Consider the following 17839-nt stretch of genomic DNA (forward strand, 5'->3'; position numbering starts at 1 on the left):
TCCCACTTGCTGAACTACTGAAGAGAGGAAGTCACAACATTATGTTAAGTTACTGAGACCACCTCAGTCATGGAGACACCAACCCAGCGGTGCTAAGGAATTGAAGACAAAGACACAGAAATAGAGTGCAAAGTGGGATCAGGGGGCTGACGACCTTCAGAACTGAGAGCCACGAACAGAGTTTGACCCACATATTTATTGACAGCAAGCCAGTGATAAGCATTGTTTCTATAGGTTATAGATTAGCTAAAAGCATTCCTTATGGGAAACAAAGCGTTCTTAGCGAGGAGTAGAGAAACAGGTTCTGGCTGATTATCAGTAGCAAAAACATGTTGTTAAGGCACAGGCTGCTCCTGCTATTGTTTGTGGTTTGAGCAGTTTCCCACTTTAGGTGGCCAGGCGTTCCTTTCCCTGCTCCAGTAAACCAACAACTTCTAGCCGTGTGCATGACAGCCATCATGAGCATGTCACATTGTTGCAGAAATCCTGTTCCCAGCATTAAGTAATCCTAGGTTTTTCACCAGAAATGAGGGTTACTAAGAGAATAGTAGTTAATATATGTGATTAAAACTAGTAGATATAAGAGAAAAAAATTCTACATACAGGGTGTATAAAGTAAGATGTTGATGTAGTTTGGATGTTGTTTCCTCTAAACCTCATGTTGAATTGTAATCTCCCATGTTGGAGGTGGGTCTGGTGGGAGGTGATTGGGCCATGAGAATGAATCCCTGATGTGTAGTTTAATGCCATCCCCTTGGTGCTGTCCTTGCAATGGTGAGTTTTCACAAGATCTGGTTGTTTAAAAAGGGTGTGGCACCTCCTCCCCGTCTCTCAATGGCTCCTGCTATCACTGTGCATGACCTTTGCTCCCCCTTCAGCTTCTGCCATGATTGCAAGCTTCCTGAGGCCTCCCTAGAAGCTGAACAGATGCCAGCACCATGCTTCCTATAAAGCCTACAGAACCATGAGCCAATTAAACACCTTTTCTTTGTAAATTACCCAGCCTTTGGTATTTATAAAAATGTAAGAACAGCCTATTACAGAAAATTGGTACCAAGGAGTGGGGCATTGCTATAAAAATACCGGAAAATATGAAAGAAACTTTGGAATTGGGTGGCAGGTTGAAAGACTTTGGATGGCTTAGAAGAAGAAAGGAAAATGAGGGAAAGTTTGGAGCTTCTTAGAGACCAAAAACCACTTGTACCCCAAAAGCTATTGAAATATGTATATATACCACAAAGGTTTTAATACAACACTATTGAAGGTTGGGTAGACCAAAGGGAGAACCTGCTGGTCCTTCAAAATTAAAAATCCCCAAACTAGTTTTCTGTATTTGCCCCAGATTGGAGAAATTTCTTCAATCAGAAGGCAAAGGTTACAATGAGAAAGCTGATTAACAATTGCCTGGGAAAATGTTGAGGCAAATTAGTCAAGATTGACAAAAGAGCCTGGGTCCCTTGGCTCAAGTCGCTGCTGAGAACCCAAATCCTTTTTTACCAGAGAGGGTGAAATGGTCTGGGAGTGGAAAAGAAAAAGTTTCCTGGGGCCAGAACATGAAAATGTAAGGGCTGATATGATTATGAAGGTTGGAATGTTTAAATAGGCTTTATGTACAGTACTTGTGTCTCTTTTACCTAAATGTCTTATGAAAATGGGTATTGTATCTGACTGAGGAGTGTTTTCCCTAACTAGTAAGGAAGGAGACCACCTCTCCCATTGTCTCCTGTTTCAAAAAGGCAGCAAAAAGTTAAAAAATAGCAGAAGTGAGATCAATAGCCAGATGGCTTGGCACCAAGAACCAGGCCTGGTAGTTAAAGATCAACTCCTGACCTAATCGCTTGTGTTATCTATAGATTCCAGACATTGTTTGAGGAAGACTTGTGAAACTTTGTTCTGTTCTGCTAGCCCCCATCACTGATGCATGTAGCCCTCAATCACATAGCCCCCACTTGCACAATGTATCATGACCATTTCACATGGACCCCTTAGAGTTGTAAGCCCTTATAAAAGGGACATGAATCTTTACTTTGAGAAGCTTGGATCTTGGGACGTGAGTCTACCTATGGTCCCAGCTGATTAAAGCCTCTTCCTTCCTAAAACCAGTGTCCAAGAGGTTTTGTCTGTGACTGGTCCTGCTACACTAGTACTATAAAACAGAAGGCATGTAAATCTGCCCTTCCAGCAATATGAACTGGACATGCTAGGTGGGAAGTGGTGTATCAAGTGAATGAGCTACAGCTGTGACAGTTTAGCATTTTTCTTTGAAACATATGGCTACTTGAGATAATGGGAGTGCTAGAAGCAAGGAGCCAGCAAGTCTGGACACATTCCAAAGGCCAGGAGGGGTTTTACCCTGGACATATTCCAAGCCCTGCCTCAGCTTCTCTCCCAACACTCAGTGTTTCTCCCAACATGTCCCCCTTTTCTTTTTTGTAAAACTACCACAGCTATCATTGCTTGTTCTCAATGGCGGCTTTCTCTCCAGCAGTGGCTTCTGCATCTGCAGACTAAAAGAAGACAGCACAAGCACATAATTATTAGAATAAAATCTGCAAGTGTAGAGCTTCCAATGGCCTTAATCCATTTAAGAGGATTGATTGTAGACAACCCATTGGCGGTCTTGTTCAAAGTATCAGTTCCAGGGAGCAGGGCTAAGTGAGCCTGAGAGGCTTCAAAAACCTGCTCTTTTAGTTTTACAATCTCGAGGATGAGATTTTCATCTCTGCCCTCTAGATGGCATTTAAGAGTAACATAACACAACTTTGAATCCAAAAGGTCCTCTTTTTGTTTTTAAATTAATTGAGCAAGGCAATTGCAGGCTGTGCAGCCCTTAATTGCTGGTTGGTGATCCAGCTTCATTTTTCTTAGCCCTTATTCAAAATGGAGTCACTCTGGTTTGAATGCTTCTTACGTGTTTCCCCCTTCCCTTTTACAAGAGGACCCTTAATTCTAAGGGTTGCAGAAGGATGAAGGTCGTCTTCTGTAACTTCTTCATGCTGAATAGGGGCGATGATATTCCTGCCTAACTCTTAGGGTCTCTTGTATTCAGGGTAGAGAGGAGTTCAGTCAGAAAGCATTGGACTGTTAAGCATCTGTTGTACCTCTGAATCCCAGCAAAAGGTAAAACCCTGGTGCTTCAGCAGTTTCTCAGCTTCCTGTGTGGTTTTCTTGATCTATCCCTGTGTTATGGGGGTTGATGTCAGCATGACTCTGGTCGGTCCTCATTCCACCTTCACATTCAGATTCAACTGGCTCATGGCTCATACTGGGGGAACCCAGTCCATGGTTGGGATCCATGGGTACCCCCAGTCTCCTGTTCCATGGTTATACACATCTTGAGGGCACCCACACGGTGTTCATCTCCTGCAAAAACACAAGCATAACCTCACCCCACATTAGTAAATCTAGCAAAACAAAAGAAAGGCCTTTTATTATTATTATTATTGCTGAAGCATTTGTAACTCAGCTTCTACCTCTTTGGTTAATTACCGCAGGGTAAAACTTACCATTGATAATGAGAAACAGGCTTTTTCTGATTAACAGAAGGCATAGAGAAAGCAAATCGAGGCTTATCCTTCTTGTGCAATAGTATAGCAAAAAAGCAATCCTTAAACCTTCAATTTACAGGTGGGTCCACTAGACGCTGTGGTTCATGATAGATCTTCATGTTTGGTGGGTACCCACACGGATACCTGATTGTCACCTGGAGAGACACAAGCAAATCCTTTTCCTTATATAATTATGTTTCCCTTTTCCCAACTGTTTGTATGTGCCTCCCTCCACCATATATCTTGTCCAGCCTTTTTATTTTCCTTTTGTCCTGTCAGGTGTTGTTCAGCTGCAGTCACGGGTTGATTTTTTATAAATTAAAAAAATTTAATGTTAATAAAGCTAAATGCAACTGCCTATGCCGTGTCTTATATTCTGGTCCCCTCCTTTTTGCTTTTGTATTTGAGTTTTTAAAGTACGATTAGCTCTTTCCACCATTGCCTGTCCTTGCGAGTTATATGGAATACCTGTAGTATGGGTAATATTCCATTGTTGAAAATATGTAGCCATGGCTTTACTATAGTATCCTTGGCCTTTATCAGTTTTGATTTTTTCTGAGATTCCCATAACTGAAAAGCAAGATAAAAGATGTCTTTTAACATGAGCTGTAGCTTACCCTGTTTGACATGTGGCCCAGATAAAATGTGAATAGTTTATCTACTGAAACCTGAACAAAGGACAATTTTCCAAAAGCAGGAATATGTGTTACATCCATCTGCCAGAAGGAATTTGGAGATAAACCTCTAGGGTTAACTCCTGTTCCTTGAGGTGGCAGATGCAGGACTTGGCAGGCAGAACAGGGTTGTACAATTTCATTTTTTTCTTTTGAGACGGAGTCTTGCTCTGTTGCCCAGGCTGGAGAGCAGTGGCGCGATCTCGGCTCACTGCAAGCTCCTCCTCCCAGGTTCGCACCATTCTCCTGCCTCAGCCTCCAGAGTAGCTGGGGCTACAGGCGCCTGCCACCATACCCAGCATATTTTTGTATTTTTTTTAGTAGAGACGGGGTTTCACCATGTTAGCCAGGATGGTCTCGATCTCCTGACCTCGTGATCCACCCGCCTCGGCCTCCCAAAGTCCTGGGATTACAGGCATGAGCCACCGCACCCTGCTGTACAATTTCTTTAGCTTGTTTCCATGATAGACCATATCTTTTTCTAAGGCCTGCGGCATTAAGATAGGTTAAAGAATGGAGTATTTGTGCATCAGCAAAGACTGCAGATACCAATGCATCCGCCCTTTGATTAAGTTTAGTTAAAGGGCCAGGGAGGTGAGTATGTGCTCTCAGATGAGTGATATAGAGAGGGGAATGCCTTTGTTGTACTGTTTGCTGTAAAGAATGAAATAAAAGATTAAGTTGTTCATCAGTCACATTTTGAATTAAGGCACATTCAATATTTTGCGTGGCTTGCACTACATAGGCTGAATCAGAAACAATGTTTACTGGCTGCTTAAAAGTTTTTAACACTGTTATCACAGCCATAACTTCAGCCCTTTGAGCAGAAGCAAAGTCAATTTGAAAAACTTGCTGTTGAGGTCCAGCAAATGAGGCTTTTCCATTACTAGACAGCATTTCCTTTTCTATATTCCTTTTTTGTGTATCCAAATTGCCCACAATTAAAGCAAGAGCCTGAGAAACAGGGCATATTCTTTTCTATTTTAAATCCAGCCATAGCCTGAGCTAAAAGAATAGCCTTATGTAAGTTACCTCCAAAGCCATCGCAAGCCTTAATATATTCAGCTAAACGAGCCTTCCCTCTCAGGGGTCTAATAGCAGTTTGACACTCTGCATTAGCATTATGGTATGCAAAAAGCTGTATTAGAACATTCTGAGCTGTTTTATCAGTTATGGCTTTATACACAGCCTCTTGGAGCCAAGCAATAAAATCAATATATGGTTCTTTAGGTCCTTGTCAGACAGAACTGAAAGGATATTTTCCCCTGTAACATTTATCCTTTCCCATGCCTGTAAGCACACAGAGTGCAGCTGAAAAATGGCAACATCCTCCGTTACTGCTTGATTCTGTAATTGACTTCAGTTAGGGCCAACTCCCATTAACTGTTCAAAGGAAACAGGCAGAGGTGGCTGTGCTTGTGTGTTTTCCCTTGCCTGAGTTTGAGCTTCATCAGCCCACCAAGTTTTAAACTGTAAATACTGAGACAGAGTGAGAACAGATTTTGTTAAAGTATCCCAATCATATGGCATTAACCTATTACCAAGAGTCACATTTTTTAACAAAGTTTGCACAAAAGGAGAGTTCAGGCCATAATGACTAATGGCTTGCTTGAATTCCTTTGGTAACTTAAAAGGAAAGGTGGCCCAATTAGCTATATTCTGTCCTTCTTTGCGGGGTTATAGTAACTGGAAATTGCCATACTTCAAGGTCTCCCTTGGCTCTGTCTAGCTTTTTGAATAGAATTTTGTATAGCACCACCAATTGCTCCAGGTTTTAATGTTGCAACTATAGGAGCAGTAAGTTTTTCAGCTAATTCATTTTCTCACCCATTAAGGGGAGAGAGAGGAGGTGGCCATTCACTTAATTCAGCCAGTGGAGCTGACGGGCTAGTAAAACATACTTTAGCTTTCCTTTCATCTCCTCTGGTAGCTGTTCCTCACACTCAGAATTTGAACTTAGTTTTTTACACTCATCCTCCTCGTCCTTATCTGAATCCGCCTCATTATCTGTTTGAATGGCTCAAGAGCTGCCTTTATTAGTGCCCACATTGACCAAACGGAAACTGGAATTTTTACTCCATCTTTATATACCTTTTTAAAATATCTTCCCATTCTCTCCGATTCATCCAACTCCATAGTCCCCTGTTCCAGAAACCATGGGCAAAACTGCTTTACTGTACTAAAGAGTAACAAATTCTGAGTACTAACTTTCACTCTCCCTCCTTGTAATAAATGCCTTAAGAATAAACTGGCTGGTCGCAGTGGCTCATGCCTATAATCCAAGCACTTTGGGAGGCTGAGGCGGGTGGATCATGAGGTTAGGAGATCGAGACCATCCTGGCTAACATGGTGAAACCCCATCGCTACTAAAACTACAAAAAAATTAGCTGGGCATGGTGGCGGGCACCTGTAGTCCCAGCTACTCGGGAGGCTGAGGCAGGAGAATGGCGTGAACCCAGGAGGCGGAGCTTGCAGTGAGCTGAGATCACACCACTGCACTCCAGCCTGAGCAACAGAGCAAGACTCCGTCTCAAAAAAAAAAAATTAAATAAATAAATAAATAAACAAATTCAAATAAGCAGAATGTTTGCTTTCTCTTTGTCTCATTGTTACCCTGGTTCTTCCGAGCACACAGCTTTCCCACAGAGCTTCTTTCAGTCGTCCTCGAGTGTCCTCTGATGATGCATCCTCCACTTTCACACGCTGTAGTGTTCCTTCACCAGGGTCTTCTTTGCCCCACATTGGGTGCCACGAATGTTGGGGTGATCAGACCCAACACCAGGCCATGGGGGCTATGAAGTCCAGTGGAGTCAAAGGAATGAGAAAAGACAAATTAACAGAGAAAGGGGGACCATGGGTCCAACACTAGTATGGAGGCTGCAAAGGCCCCAAGCTCTGGGAGCCCACGCTATTTATTGGTGATCAAAGAAACAGGTGGTGAGGATGTGGGTGTTGAAAGGGAGCGGTGTATCAAGTGAATGAGCTACAGCTGTGAGAATTTAGCATTTTCTTTGAAACATATGTCTACTTGAGATCATGGGAGTGCTAGAAGCAAGGAGCCAGCAAGTCTGGACACATTCCAAAGGCCACAAGGAGTTTTACCTGGACCCTGGACATGTTCCAAGCCCTGCCTCAGCTTCTCTCTGAACACTCAGCTTTTCTCCCAACAGTGAACAAACATCCTTGTTTGGAAGGCAGCAACTCTGATTCTAAAGTATACTTTTGTGACCCAAATTTACCTTTCTCTCTACCTGAGTTCTCTAAAATTTGGAAACTATTCATGAGTATTCTTATTTTATGGCAGTACAGTTATATTTGCATATGATGAATAAGAATCTGTTTTTTTTTTAAACAGAGCACAGTTGGAGATGTTGGTTATTTTACCAAGGCTTTGATTAGACTAACAAATTTTCAGGTAAAGTTCCAGCAAAGCCTATATGGCCAAAACAATTCTTGCTGCACTTTGTGCAAATAATCAGGAGAGGTACAATAAGGCTAAAACTAATTTTGCACACAGATCGATCTTACTATACTTTCTCTTCAGTAGAAAAGAGGGACTAGAGAGAAATAAAAGTTATGTTTCAAAGGAAAACTGTACCACACCTGTTTATACTAGATTCCAGCCCTGACCTTTGTTTTTAAGCTTTATTATTTGACTAGAATTTGGGCTAACTCCTGAATTATTTCTTGGCTACAATAAGTCTCTAAAGAAGAACTGGGTTGTAATTTTCTTCATGATGTTTTAGTTGGTTCCTTAGTGAAATTCCTTTTTTTCATTCTGACACAAAAATTCTCTTTTGATTGTCATATCACTAATGTAGTATCTCTCATTGTTTTACTTCTTTCCAAGACAGCCAGAATCATGATATTCTGAAGACTAGAGATGATTTGACAGAGGCTGCAAATCACCCTCATTTTGGATCATTTGGCATCCCACTTGGCCTTTTTTTTTAATTTTTTTTATTATGAGACAGGGTCTCACTCTGTCACCCAGGCTGTACTCCGTCACTCAGGCTGGAGTGCAGTAGCACTATCATGGCTCACTGCAGCCTCAACCTCCTGGGCTCAAGTGATACTCCTAGGAGCCTCAGTCTTCTGAGTAGCTAGGGCCGCAGGCATGTGCCACCTTGCCTAGCTAATTTAAAAAAAAAATTTTTTTTTGTAGAGACAGAGTCTAACTATGCTATGTTTTCCAGGGTGGTCTCTGACTCCTAGGTTTAAGTGATCCTCCTCCTCAGCCTCCCAAAGTGCCAGGATTACAGGGCATGAGCCACCCTGCCTGGTCACAAGGGTCATTTTCAAGGCATAGAATTAGTTTGGAGCAACCAACTCAAGGATGGGCACACAGGTGCCTAAACAGCTAGAAAATTGAAGTACTTTGCCTCCTGGGCCATTATCTGTCTCTTTTTCCATCCGTCCTCATCATGGAAGAGTTCCTGCCTCCACCAGAATGAAAAGAGAATTACCGAGGGGATATCAAGATACCTGGTGACAGAGACTTCTGGGTATAGTTGTTCCCAGTTACGGGGCTTATGCAAATAGAGATATTGTTAAAGTGGGTAGCTAGGCAAACATGAGTAGGGCAGGAAAGGCCCCCCACACCCAGGAATATCAGGGTACCATTGTCTAAAATTATTAAAGACCAATGTCTCTCTAAAATAGTAATTAGTCACAGCCAGTGCCAGGGAGAAGCAGTCTCCCAACAGACAGAAGATACCTGAAGCTGGTGATCAGCAGCTTCCTGATATGATTGCAGAAGTTGGGCAAGTGGGCTCAAACATGCTTACCAAGAGGAAAAATGACAGAGTTTAACTGGTATATGACCTTCCTCTAGGAACACTCAACTGGTAAAGGAAAAATGCCTCGAATGAGCATGTGCACAATTTCAGTAAACACACTGCACATGTGGCCCTTCCCAGGTGCTGACAAGCCACTGCCCATGTGGACAGCCCACCCCAAGGAAAAATCAAGAGAGGGGAGAAACAAAACCCCAGAAGCAGCCAAACTTATAAAACCCCAAAAGTCAAACAGGGCACTTGGATCTCTCAAGTTGCCCACTCGGCCCTCTTCCAAGTGTATTTTATTTCCTTTTATTCCTGCTCTAAAACTTTTTAATAAACTCTCACTTCTGCTCAAAAACTTACCTCATTCTCTCACTCTGCCTCATCCCCCTCAGGCGATTTCTTTCCTTCAAGGGGACAAGAATCAAGTTGCTACAGACCATAAAGATTAACCACTGCTAAAAATATGACAAAAAATGTATTGGCCACCTTAGGATAAATTACTAAAGAGACCCATAAAAAGCATTGTGGCAGAACAAAAGTCTCTAAAGTTCCTTAGCTTAAACAGTTTTAGAAAGATGCTATGTTTTATATAGCTAATTGCTGCAATTCTAACTAAAAACCAAGATTACAGTAGTTCAATGCATAGAACTTACAGATAAGCCAATTTTGTAACCTTCTTTTTGGCTTTGATTTCTGGCTCATATATTGCTTAAAAGGTTTGAAGAGTTGATGAGTGCCTGCCCACCACATTCCCCGCTGGCCTGGAATGTTCAACAGGCTCTAAGTCTTCTGACTCTTAAGTCACTTGGCCATAGGGACCCCACTGAGGGACAGGATGGATCCAGGATAGGAAGGCACACCACCTCAGCAACAATGTGGGACAAAATAAAAGTGTGGCCATCTACGCTGCTTCTAGCAAATCTTGGCCAAAAAAGCAGCAAAGAGAAATAAAAATAAAATTTGAAGCCTCCAACAAACTGAACAGTCCCCCTCTCTGCCAAGGAATCCCCAGAGTAAGCTTGGAGAGCTGGGATCTTGCTCTGTCCCCCAGGCTGGAGGGCAGTGGTGCAATCATGGCTCACTGCAGCCTCCACCTCCTGAGTTCAAGCGATCTTTCTGCCTCAGCCTCTTGAGTAGCTTGTACTTCAGGCATGCACCACCATACCCAGCTAATAGCTGGAGGTTTTTTTTTTTTTTTTAATTTGCTATCATTCAGATGGGGCATTTTGATTTTTTTTTTTTTCATTTTTTCCCTTGGGGTTTTGACTGTGGTGTATGTTGTGTATGATCAATTGGCTTTATTTCTGGGTGCTTTCAGAGGGCCAAGGCTTTGTACAGGCTCCTTGGTTGCAGGTAGGTTCCCGTGGTGTCTTTTTCAGGTGCTGTCTGTTGTAGCCATGTACTGTTGGTGGTGTTGTAATTCAGGGTGCAGTCCGATAGATGACACCTGAGAGAAATAGCAGGCAGGTAGGCTCTTAGGGCTCACTGGCCCTCAGCAGGGGTACACCAGCTGGAGAAGCAGAAAAGGCCCTCTTTCAGCATGTGCTTATCAGGCCTCAGGAAAAGAGCTGCTGAGCATCCAGAACAGTGGACTGCGAAGTGGGGCAGGGGCGAGAGATGATCCCCCTTCTCCACATCTGTTCTTAGGTTTCCGTAGCCCTCTTCAACTGCTGGCAACACCATGCCACGTTTCCTTTGTCCCAAGTGGGCTTTGGCAGGCCATGCTCCACCCCCACAAGGTACAGTCGAAGCTGAGGGTTGGATCTCCAGGGGACCCACAACTCCCCAGGTACCCACCCTCTGGTCTGTGCTTGCCAAACTCAGCATTGTTGTGAGGTTGTTTTCGGGTGGTCTGGTGGTGCAATGGCTCAAGGGTGGAGATCTCCAGGCAGGGCACTGGTGCTGGGGATGTACAACTGGTATGACACCGCCCTCCCAGCCTGGGTGGTTGGCAGGGGTGCAGCACAGCTGTGCAAGCTGGTCACCTGTTTCCCAATTTCCAGGAAAATCTCTAATAGCCACCGATGGTGTTGCCCTGTGTCTCAGAGGCAGAGGGTTCCCCAACAGTTTAACAGTCAATAGATTGTCAGGGGCTGAGGGGAGCAGAAAAGCACTCCCATTAACCCCTTTTTTTTGCTTTTTCTGCTGGGCTCTGAGTTCCCCAGGGGTTGATCTCAGACAAAATTTTGTTGATTTTTTTTTCTGTGTGCCCCAACTTCTTGGCCAGGGCATATTTAAAACTGGCTTTTAAGTCATAACAAAAATTGAAAGCATTTATGTGATATGACAGACTATAGAGCACATCTAATCCTCCCAAACAACACTGTGAGGAAGGTATTAATATCCCGATTTTACCCATGAGGAAACCGCAACCCAAAGAAATCTGGAGATTTGCCAAAATTCACACAGCCAATAAAGGCAGTGCCAGGACTAGAACTCAGGCTCTCCATTTGTCCTTCAAAATGCCTTCAAATCTAAATTATTTTCAAAAAGTTCTGGAGTCACGGCAGCTACCTACGGGAAACTCATCGTCAAGCCCTGTCGACAAGTAGTTGTCTTTCAACTGAATGGTGGCAAGGGGACTCTGACAGACTATGGGTTGAAGCATATCATGCATGCTATTTATGGTTGCACACTCCAAGAATTATTCTCAAGCAAGAATACCAGGAAGTATTTCATTACTACTGCAGGCTTCTGGGTCCAGAAACTAAATACCATTTAAAGGAAAACAAAACCAAACCAGATGTTATCAGCGGCAAGACACACAGGTTTGTCTTTTGTTTTTGCTTTTTTGTTTTTACTGTAGTTGTGAAATTGTTTGGCCTTTTCCCAAAGAGCAGCTGAAAGTTATTAAAGTGAGTGCAAAAGTAATTGCGGTTTTTGCATTGTTGGAATTTGCTGTTTGATACTGGAATACATTCTTAAATAAATGTGGTTATGTTATACATCTTTTTAATGGGTATTTCTCACTATGTTTTCTTGCTAATGACTTATTACTTGTTGTTTATGTCTATTTTACACTACAAAAATTATGCTAGACAAAAAGCAAATTCAAGCAATTTTCTTATTCGAGTTCAAAGTGGGTCATAAAGCAGCAGAGACAACTCACAACATCAACAAAGCATTTGGCCCAGGATCTGCTAACGAACGTACAGTCCAGTGGTGGTTCAAGAAGTTTTGCAAAGGAGACAACAGCCTTGAAAATGAGGAGCATAATGGCTGGCCATCGGAAGTTGACAATGACCAGTTGAGAGCAATCATAGAGGCTGATTATCTTACAACTACACGAGAAGTTGCCAAAGAACTCAATGTCGGCCATTCTATGGTCGTTCAGCATTTGAAGCAAATTGGAAAGGTGAAAAAGCTCAATAAAAGTGGGTGCCTCATGAGCTGACTGAAAATAAAAAAAAAAATCATCATTTTGAAGTGTCATCTTCTCTTATTCTACCCAACAACAATGGACCATTTCTTGATCAGATTGTGACGTGCGATGAAAAGTGGATTTTATACAACAGCCGGTGAAGACCAGCTCAGTGGCTGGACTGAGAAGCTCCAAAGCACTTCCCAAAGCCAAACTTGCACCAAAAAAAAAAAAAAAAAAAAATGGTCACGGTCACTGGCGGTCTGCTGCTGGTCTGATCCACTACAGCTTTCTGAATCCTAGTGAAACCATTACATCTGAGAAGTATGCTCAGCAAATCGATGAGATGCATAGAAAACTGCAACGCCTGCAGTCAGCAGTTGTCAACAGAAAGGGCCCAATTCTTCTACACAACAACGCCTGACCACATGTCACACAACCAACGCTTCAAAGTTTGAATGAATTGGGCTACAAAGTATTGCTTCATCTGCCATATTCACCTGACCTCCCACTAGCTGACTACCACTTCTTCAAGCATCGACAACTTTTTGCAGGGAAAACACTTCCACAACCAGCAGTATGCAGAAAATGCTTTCTGAGAGTTCCTCAAATCTGTAAGCGTGGATTTTTACACTACAGGAATAAACTTGGTCTTGTTGGCAAAAATGTGTTGATGGTAATGGTTCCAATTTTGATTAATAAAGATGTGTTTGAGCCTAGTTATGATTTAAAATTCATGGTCTGAACCCACAATTACTTTTGCACCAACCTAATAGTTGGGAGGAGAGCCAAAAACACCTAAGAAAAAGGCAGAACATAGACCAAAGGGAAAATATCAGAGCCAGAAAACTTCCAAGCTTTTTAAAAGAGTAAGATGCCGGGAAATTTGCAAAATGGCCACAGAAAAATACACTCCAGAAGGGAAAAGCAGGGTGAGAAACCCTAATCAATCCTTAAAGCAGAGATTTCAGAATCTCCATGAAGTTTCAGGCCATAATCTTGGTACCCTAAAACCCTTCCTATGGCCATCTGCTCAAAGAAAGATGGGGAAGCTCCATGACATTATGCCATGGTTTTTAGGGCCATAGAGCTGGGCTAGATCAGTAGAAATTAAATGCTGTTCCAGGACTGTGGCAATTAGGTGAAAGATTTCATTGGCGCATAGCAAGTGAGAAAAATACGGCAATGCTGTTGTTTTGTAAAGACAGCTATCCAACTTAAAGCATTGTCCCTCATTACAGGACCACATACACCAAACATTTCTCAAATTGTGTGGGGAAATGAGAGTAATAGAACCAGTATCCTTCACCTGGCTTTGCATTTATGGGATAGACACAAATATGTCTATGGCTGGCCTATCCAGCCAGTACCTTAGTTCCAGTTTCTTTTGGGCTCTGGTCAGGCAACCTTAAGCTCCCCTCTTCCAGTTAGCATCAACAAGAGCAAATTCCTTCAACGATGCAGGAAAGGGTTCCCAGACCCAATACTCAACTACCAACCTTGTTCCCCTTAAACTCTGGAAACTCACAGCTATTTTTCAATGCCTGCTTTACAACCCCAAATCTGTATATATATATATATAACAAACCTGACTCCCTCAGAAGCCCAAATTCTGATAACTCTTTTGTACTTTGCACAAAAGTTTTTTTAAAACCTGCACAATAGCACTTCCCCCAGAAAGGCCCTCTCGTCAAGGGGTAAAAACCTAGAAGCTTTGTGTTCTGTCCCATCCCCAGCCTCAGCAAAGACCCTTAACCTACACCTAAACACTGATATCTTCTCTACATGGGTATTTACTCTGTAGGCCTCAGGCTTCCTGGACTAAAGCAACTCATAAATTAGACAATTTTTTTCCTTCAGTTTCTTTTCATTATTTGGGTATAAGAGTGTTTCTTTTTTGTGCTATGTATTTTCCAAATCTCTCACAATGACATTTTCTCCCTTTTCCACATAGCATGAAGGCCAAGAAAGCCCAAGGTGAGTTGCAGTTGGACAGCCCACAGCTGTATACAAGGCACTTCAGGGAGAGGAGGGGTGGTAACGTTATCCCTCCCACTGTGCCTGTGATTGTGCCACAGAGCACAAAGGAAGCCTGCCATCCCTGACTCACTTCAGACTTCTGTCCAACACCTGTAACACCATCCCAGTTACCACCCAAAGAGAAGTCTCAAGAGAGTCCTGAATCCCTTAGCCTGTACGTGACAGCTGGTCTTTTACCCTTAGCCCAACAGCCTTCTTCAGAGTCACCCAAAAAGCTCTTCCAATTACCATCAACCTAGGAACCGACATTTTCACGGGTCTATATCCTCACCCAGGACAGGGCCAACTGGGGCTCCATCTTTCAGCATGTCACTCCAAAAGGGCAGCTCCGGGCCCTATATTGAGTGACAGCAAAGGCTCTCAACTAGCACCCCAAGGAGAAAAGTTCTTAACACCACTGCCACACTCCTCATGTCACTATCCCATTTTCTGGTCATAATCCAACCTCCCACAGAACTGATACCTCTGCAAGCTCCCTCTTTCCACCTCTGATCTGAGGTCAAAAGTTTGTTGGTCTCCTCAGATTCTCTCTCAATTGGAGGAAAAGACAACACGTAGGATACTTGAGAATTCAACCGCAGGTTCCCACTGCAATCCAACACTCTTTACCACTTACTTAGTCCAGCAGCACAGAGCACAGGATTTCAGGGTGTGGGGACAAATAGCACATCCTAAATTCAGGCATTTTGGTGATGTTAAAATGGAGGGGAGAGCTGAGAGATCAAAGAAGCAAATCACCAAACACGACTTTCCTGTATAATCAACATTACATGTCTAGCGTCCTGACATTTGGAAAAGGGTCTAACCATGAAGAGGCCATTTGCAGCAAGTAGCTGCCTAACAATGAATATCACCTATTCCCTCAGTCCCAAGATTCCTGCTACTCTGACACCACTCACCAGACCCACATCCCCGAAGTGTACTGAATTTGGGATTCCGTATCAGCAAGACTGAATCCCAAATTCTTAACCGCCTTGAAAATTATACCTGAACTACTGTTTAATTATCTCTGTAACATTGTTCCTGAATTCCAGGACTGCTTACAGTGACGAGGCACTAATTCAGGAGAAAGGAAGAGGTCATATTTTTTCTAATCCCAGGCTTGCCCATCCCCACTCTCGTTTCCTTTACGTTCCCAACCACTGTGATGAATCTTCTCTAAGTACTGCCACCATGAATGCTACTATTTGTATATAGGTTTAACCTATTCTAAAAATGGGTTTTAAGAACAAACCCTCGCCCTTCCCCAAAATTTTAAAGGTAGTCCTTCGTTCAGGTTCCCTGCTACCAGGAACCTTTCTCACTTTCCTAGTTCTGGTCTCAGGAAAAACACCTTCCTCCCATCCCACAATGCCCAGCAACTTGGGTGAGTCCACATCCAGGTGCAGTTCCAAGTCAGGCCCACAGCGTTTGCTTTCATTAACAAACTACAGAGCTTTTGCGCAGCTCACACACCCAACTTAACCTGCAAGCCATAAAAAAGGCTGCAACAGCTAGAGAGCAAAGTATAGTGCCCCACCAAGGAGGGAAGTCACCAAAGGCCATAGTCTTTTAATTTTTTAAACTCAATAACACGCTTGTTAAATGACTTCTCTAATGACATCAAAGTGACTTAAAAGTCATTTCAAGAATTGTCTTTCCTGTCTCATGGAGGATGGTAAAACCCATGTTTGTATCATTATGAGAGCCTGAGAGAACTTTGATAGGGAAAAGAAAGGAACAGAAAGAAAATAGTTATGTCGTGTGTGGTAGAAGCCCCTAGGCTTATCTGACTTGGAAGAATCTGTGACTTGGGCACAAAAAGCCTGGGTCGGTGGAACCCTAATGGGTTCTTGACTTCACTAGATGGATGACTAGGATCCCAGCGAGATCGCTTAAAGAGCAGGAAGCATATCTGCTCCCCTCTCATTGTCAGAAAATCTGCTTAAAAATCCTCAGCTTTGAGCTGAAGAAAAGTGGCCTGCGAGGTTGGCAGATGAAGCTCAGTATTCATGGGTGGAACCGTAAACTTCACCCAACTTAACATCCACTGTACAGCCCCTTCTTCCCGTGACAGTTTTCACATTTTCTAGGGGTTTATCCAAAAGACGCCCCACAGACCAGACGCACTGTTTAACAAGGCTTCTGCGGCTTCTACCTTACGTCATCCAAGAAGGCGTTTTTGTTTTTTTTTCCTAAGGCCACTATCACCACAAGAATATACGACTCGCCTGGCCAACATGGTGAAACCCTGTCTCTAATAAAAATACAAAAAAATTAGCCAGGCGTGGTGGCGCATGCCTGTAACCCCAGCTACTTGTTAGGCTGAGGCAGGAGAATCACTTGAACCGGGGAGGCGGAGGTTGCAGTGAGCCGAGATCGCGCCACTGCACTCCAGCCTGGGTAACAAGAACCAAACTACGTCTCAAAAAAAGAAGAATATGTGACTCGGCTACAGTTCCAGGTCTCAGTTAACAGTTTAGGTTTGGGAATGTCCCACACTCCAGAGCTCCAGTGGGCGTCCTCCTGCATGGGGTCCCCTACTAAATAAACACCAGTCCCCGCCATCCGGCCCTAACGGAAGGAGGACGCGAGGCGGGAAATCAACGCCCTTTAACGTCTGCGGGGTGGGGGGTGGGGGGGTCTCCCGCGCCCGCCGCCAGGGCCTTCCGGGCCTAACGGCCCTTCCAGGGCGGCGCCAGGGGCCCCGCTGGGCGGTGGGTCAGAGGAGCCGAGCGCCCTAAGCCCCTCCTCCGTGGCGGGGTGCAGGGAGGATCCCCAGCCCCGGGCGCCCTGCCCTGCCTGGTGGGCTTCGGCGGTGGCCCCCAGCTCCACACATGGCCGTAGGGTATAAACACGGGGCGCATGGGTTCCCTGAGATTCGCCGGAGCCTGGGCCCAGCGAGGCACGCTGTTCGCGGGGCCCTCTTCCCCTGTCCCCCTTCCAGTCACATGTCTTCCGGTGACTTTGAACAGCGTCACTCTCCCGGGTCACCATGGCTGGGGTGTCGATCTCTCCCTGCGCAGCGCTCCTCGGAAGTGAAGCCATCTCCCCGTCCCTCTGCCCTTACTCAAGAGGCCCTGCTACCGGGCCTGCCCTGCCCCTGCTTGGAACCCTCTAGGTGTCCCCTCAGCCATTTGGGGCTGAGCCCACTTGGCTCTCCTGCCGTCTCCCCAGGAGGCAGCTTGTTCTGAAGCGCCTGGGGCGTCTGGTAACCTGTCGCTGCCTTGCTTCTAGCGCCTCTTAGGTCTTTCTGCTGTCTTCTCTGCTCTATCTCCCCTGCCTCTTAGCCTTTATGTTGAAACTCTCCCAGGTTCAAAGGGTTTTTGCACTGGGAAGCCATACTCACCACTATTTGTGTTGTTTTGGGCTCAGTTTATTAAACTCATACATCTGATACCATCTCTAAAAGCATTTTTTAATTGAACATCTACTCATTAATTCCTCGTTTAA

The 17839-nt window shown here is 44.1% G+C and overlaps 1 long non-coding RNA gene across 1 annotated transcript; it reads right to left on the bottom strand.

Annotated features, from left to right (window-relative positions):
- Positions 1-121: 121 nt before the first annotated feature.
- Positions 122-16933, bottom strand: LOC129050134 (uncharacterized). Its single transcript, XR_008513630.1, has 3 exons — positions 9367-16933; positions 6836-7014; positions 122-3703 (listed from the first exon to the last, which is right to left on the bottom strand). It is a non-coding gene; the product is annotated as an uncharacterized LOC129050134 (long non-coding RNA).
- Positions 16934-17839: the final 906 nt, after the last annotated feature.

The sequence above is a fragment of the Pongo abelii genome, chromosome 16, assembly GCF_028885655.2.
Source record: "Pongo abelii isolate AG06213 chromosome 16, NHGRI_mPonAbe1-v2.0_pri, whole genome shotgun sequence".
NCBI lineage: Eukaryota > Metazoa > Chordata > Mammalia > Primates > Hominidae > Pongo > Pongo abelii.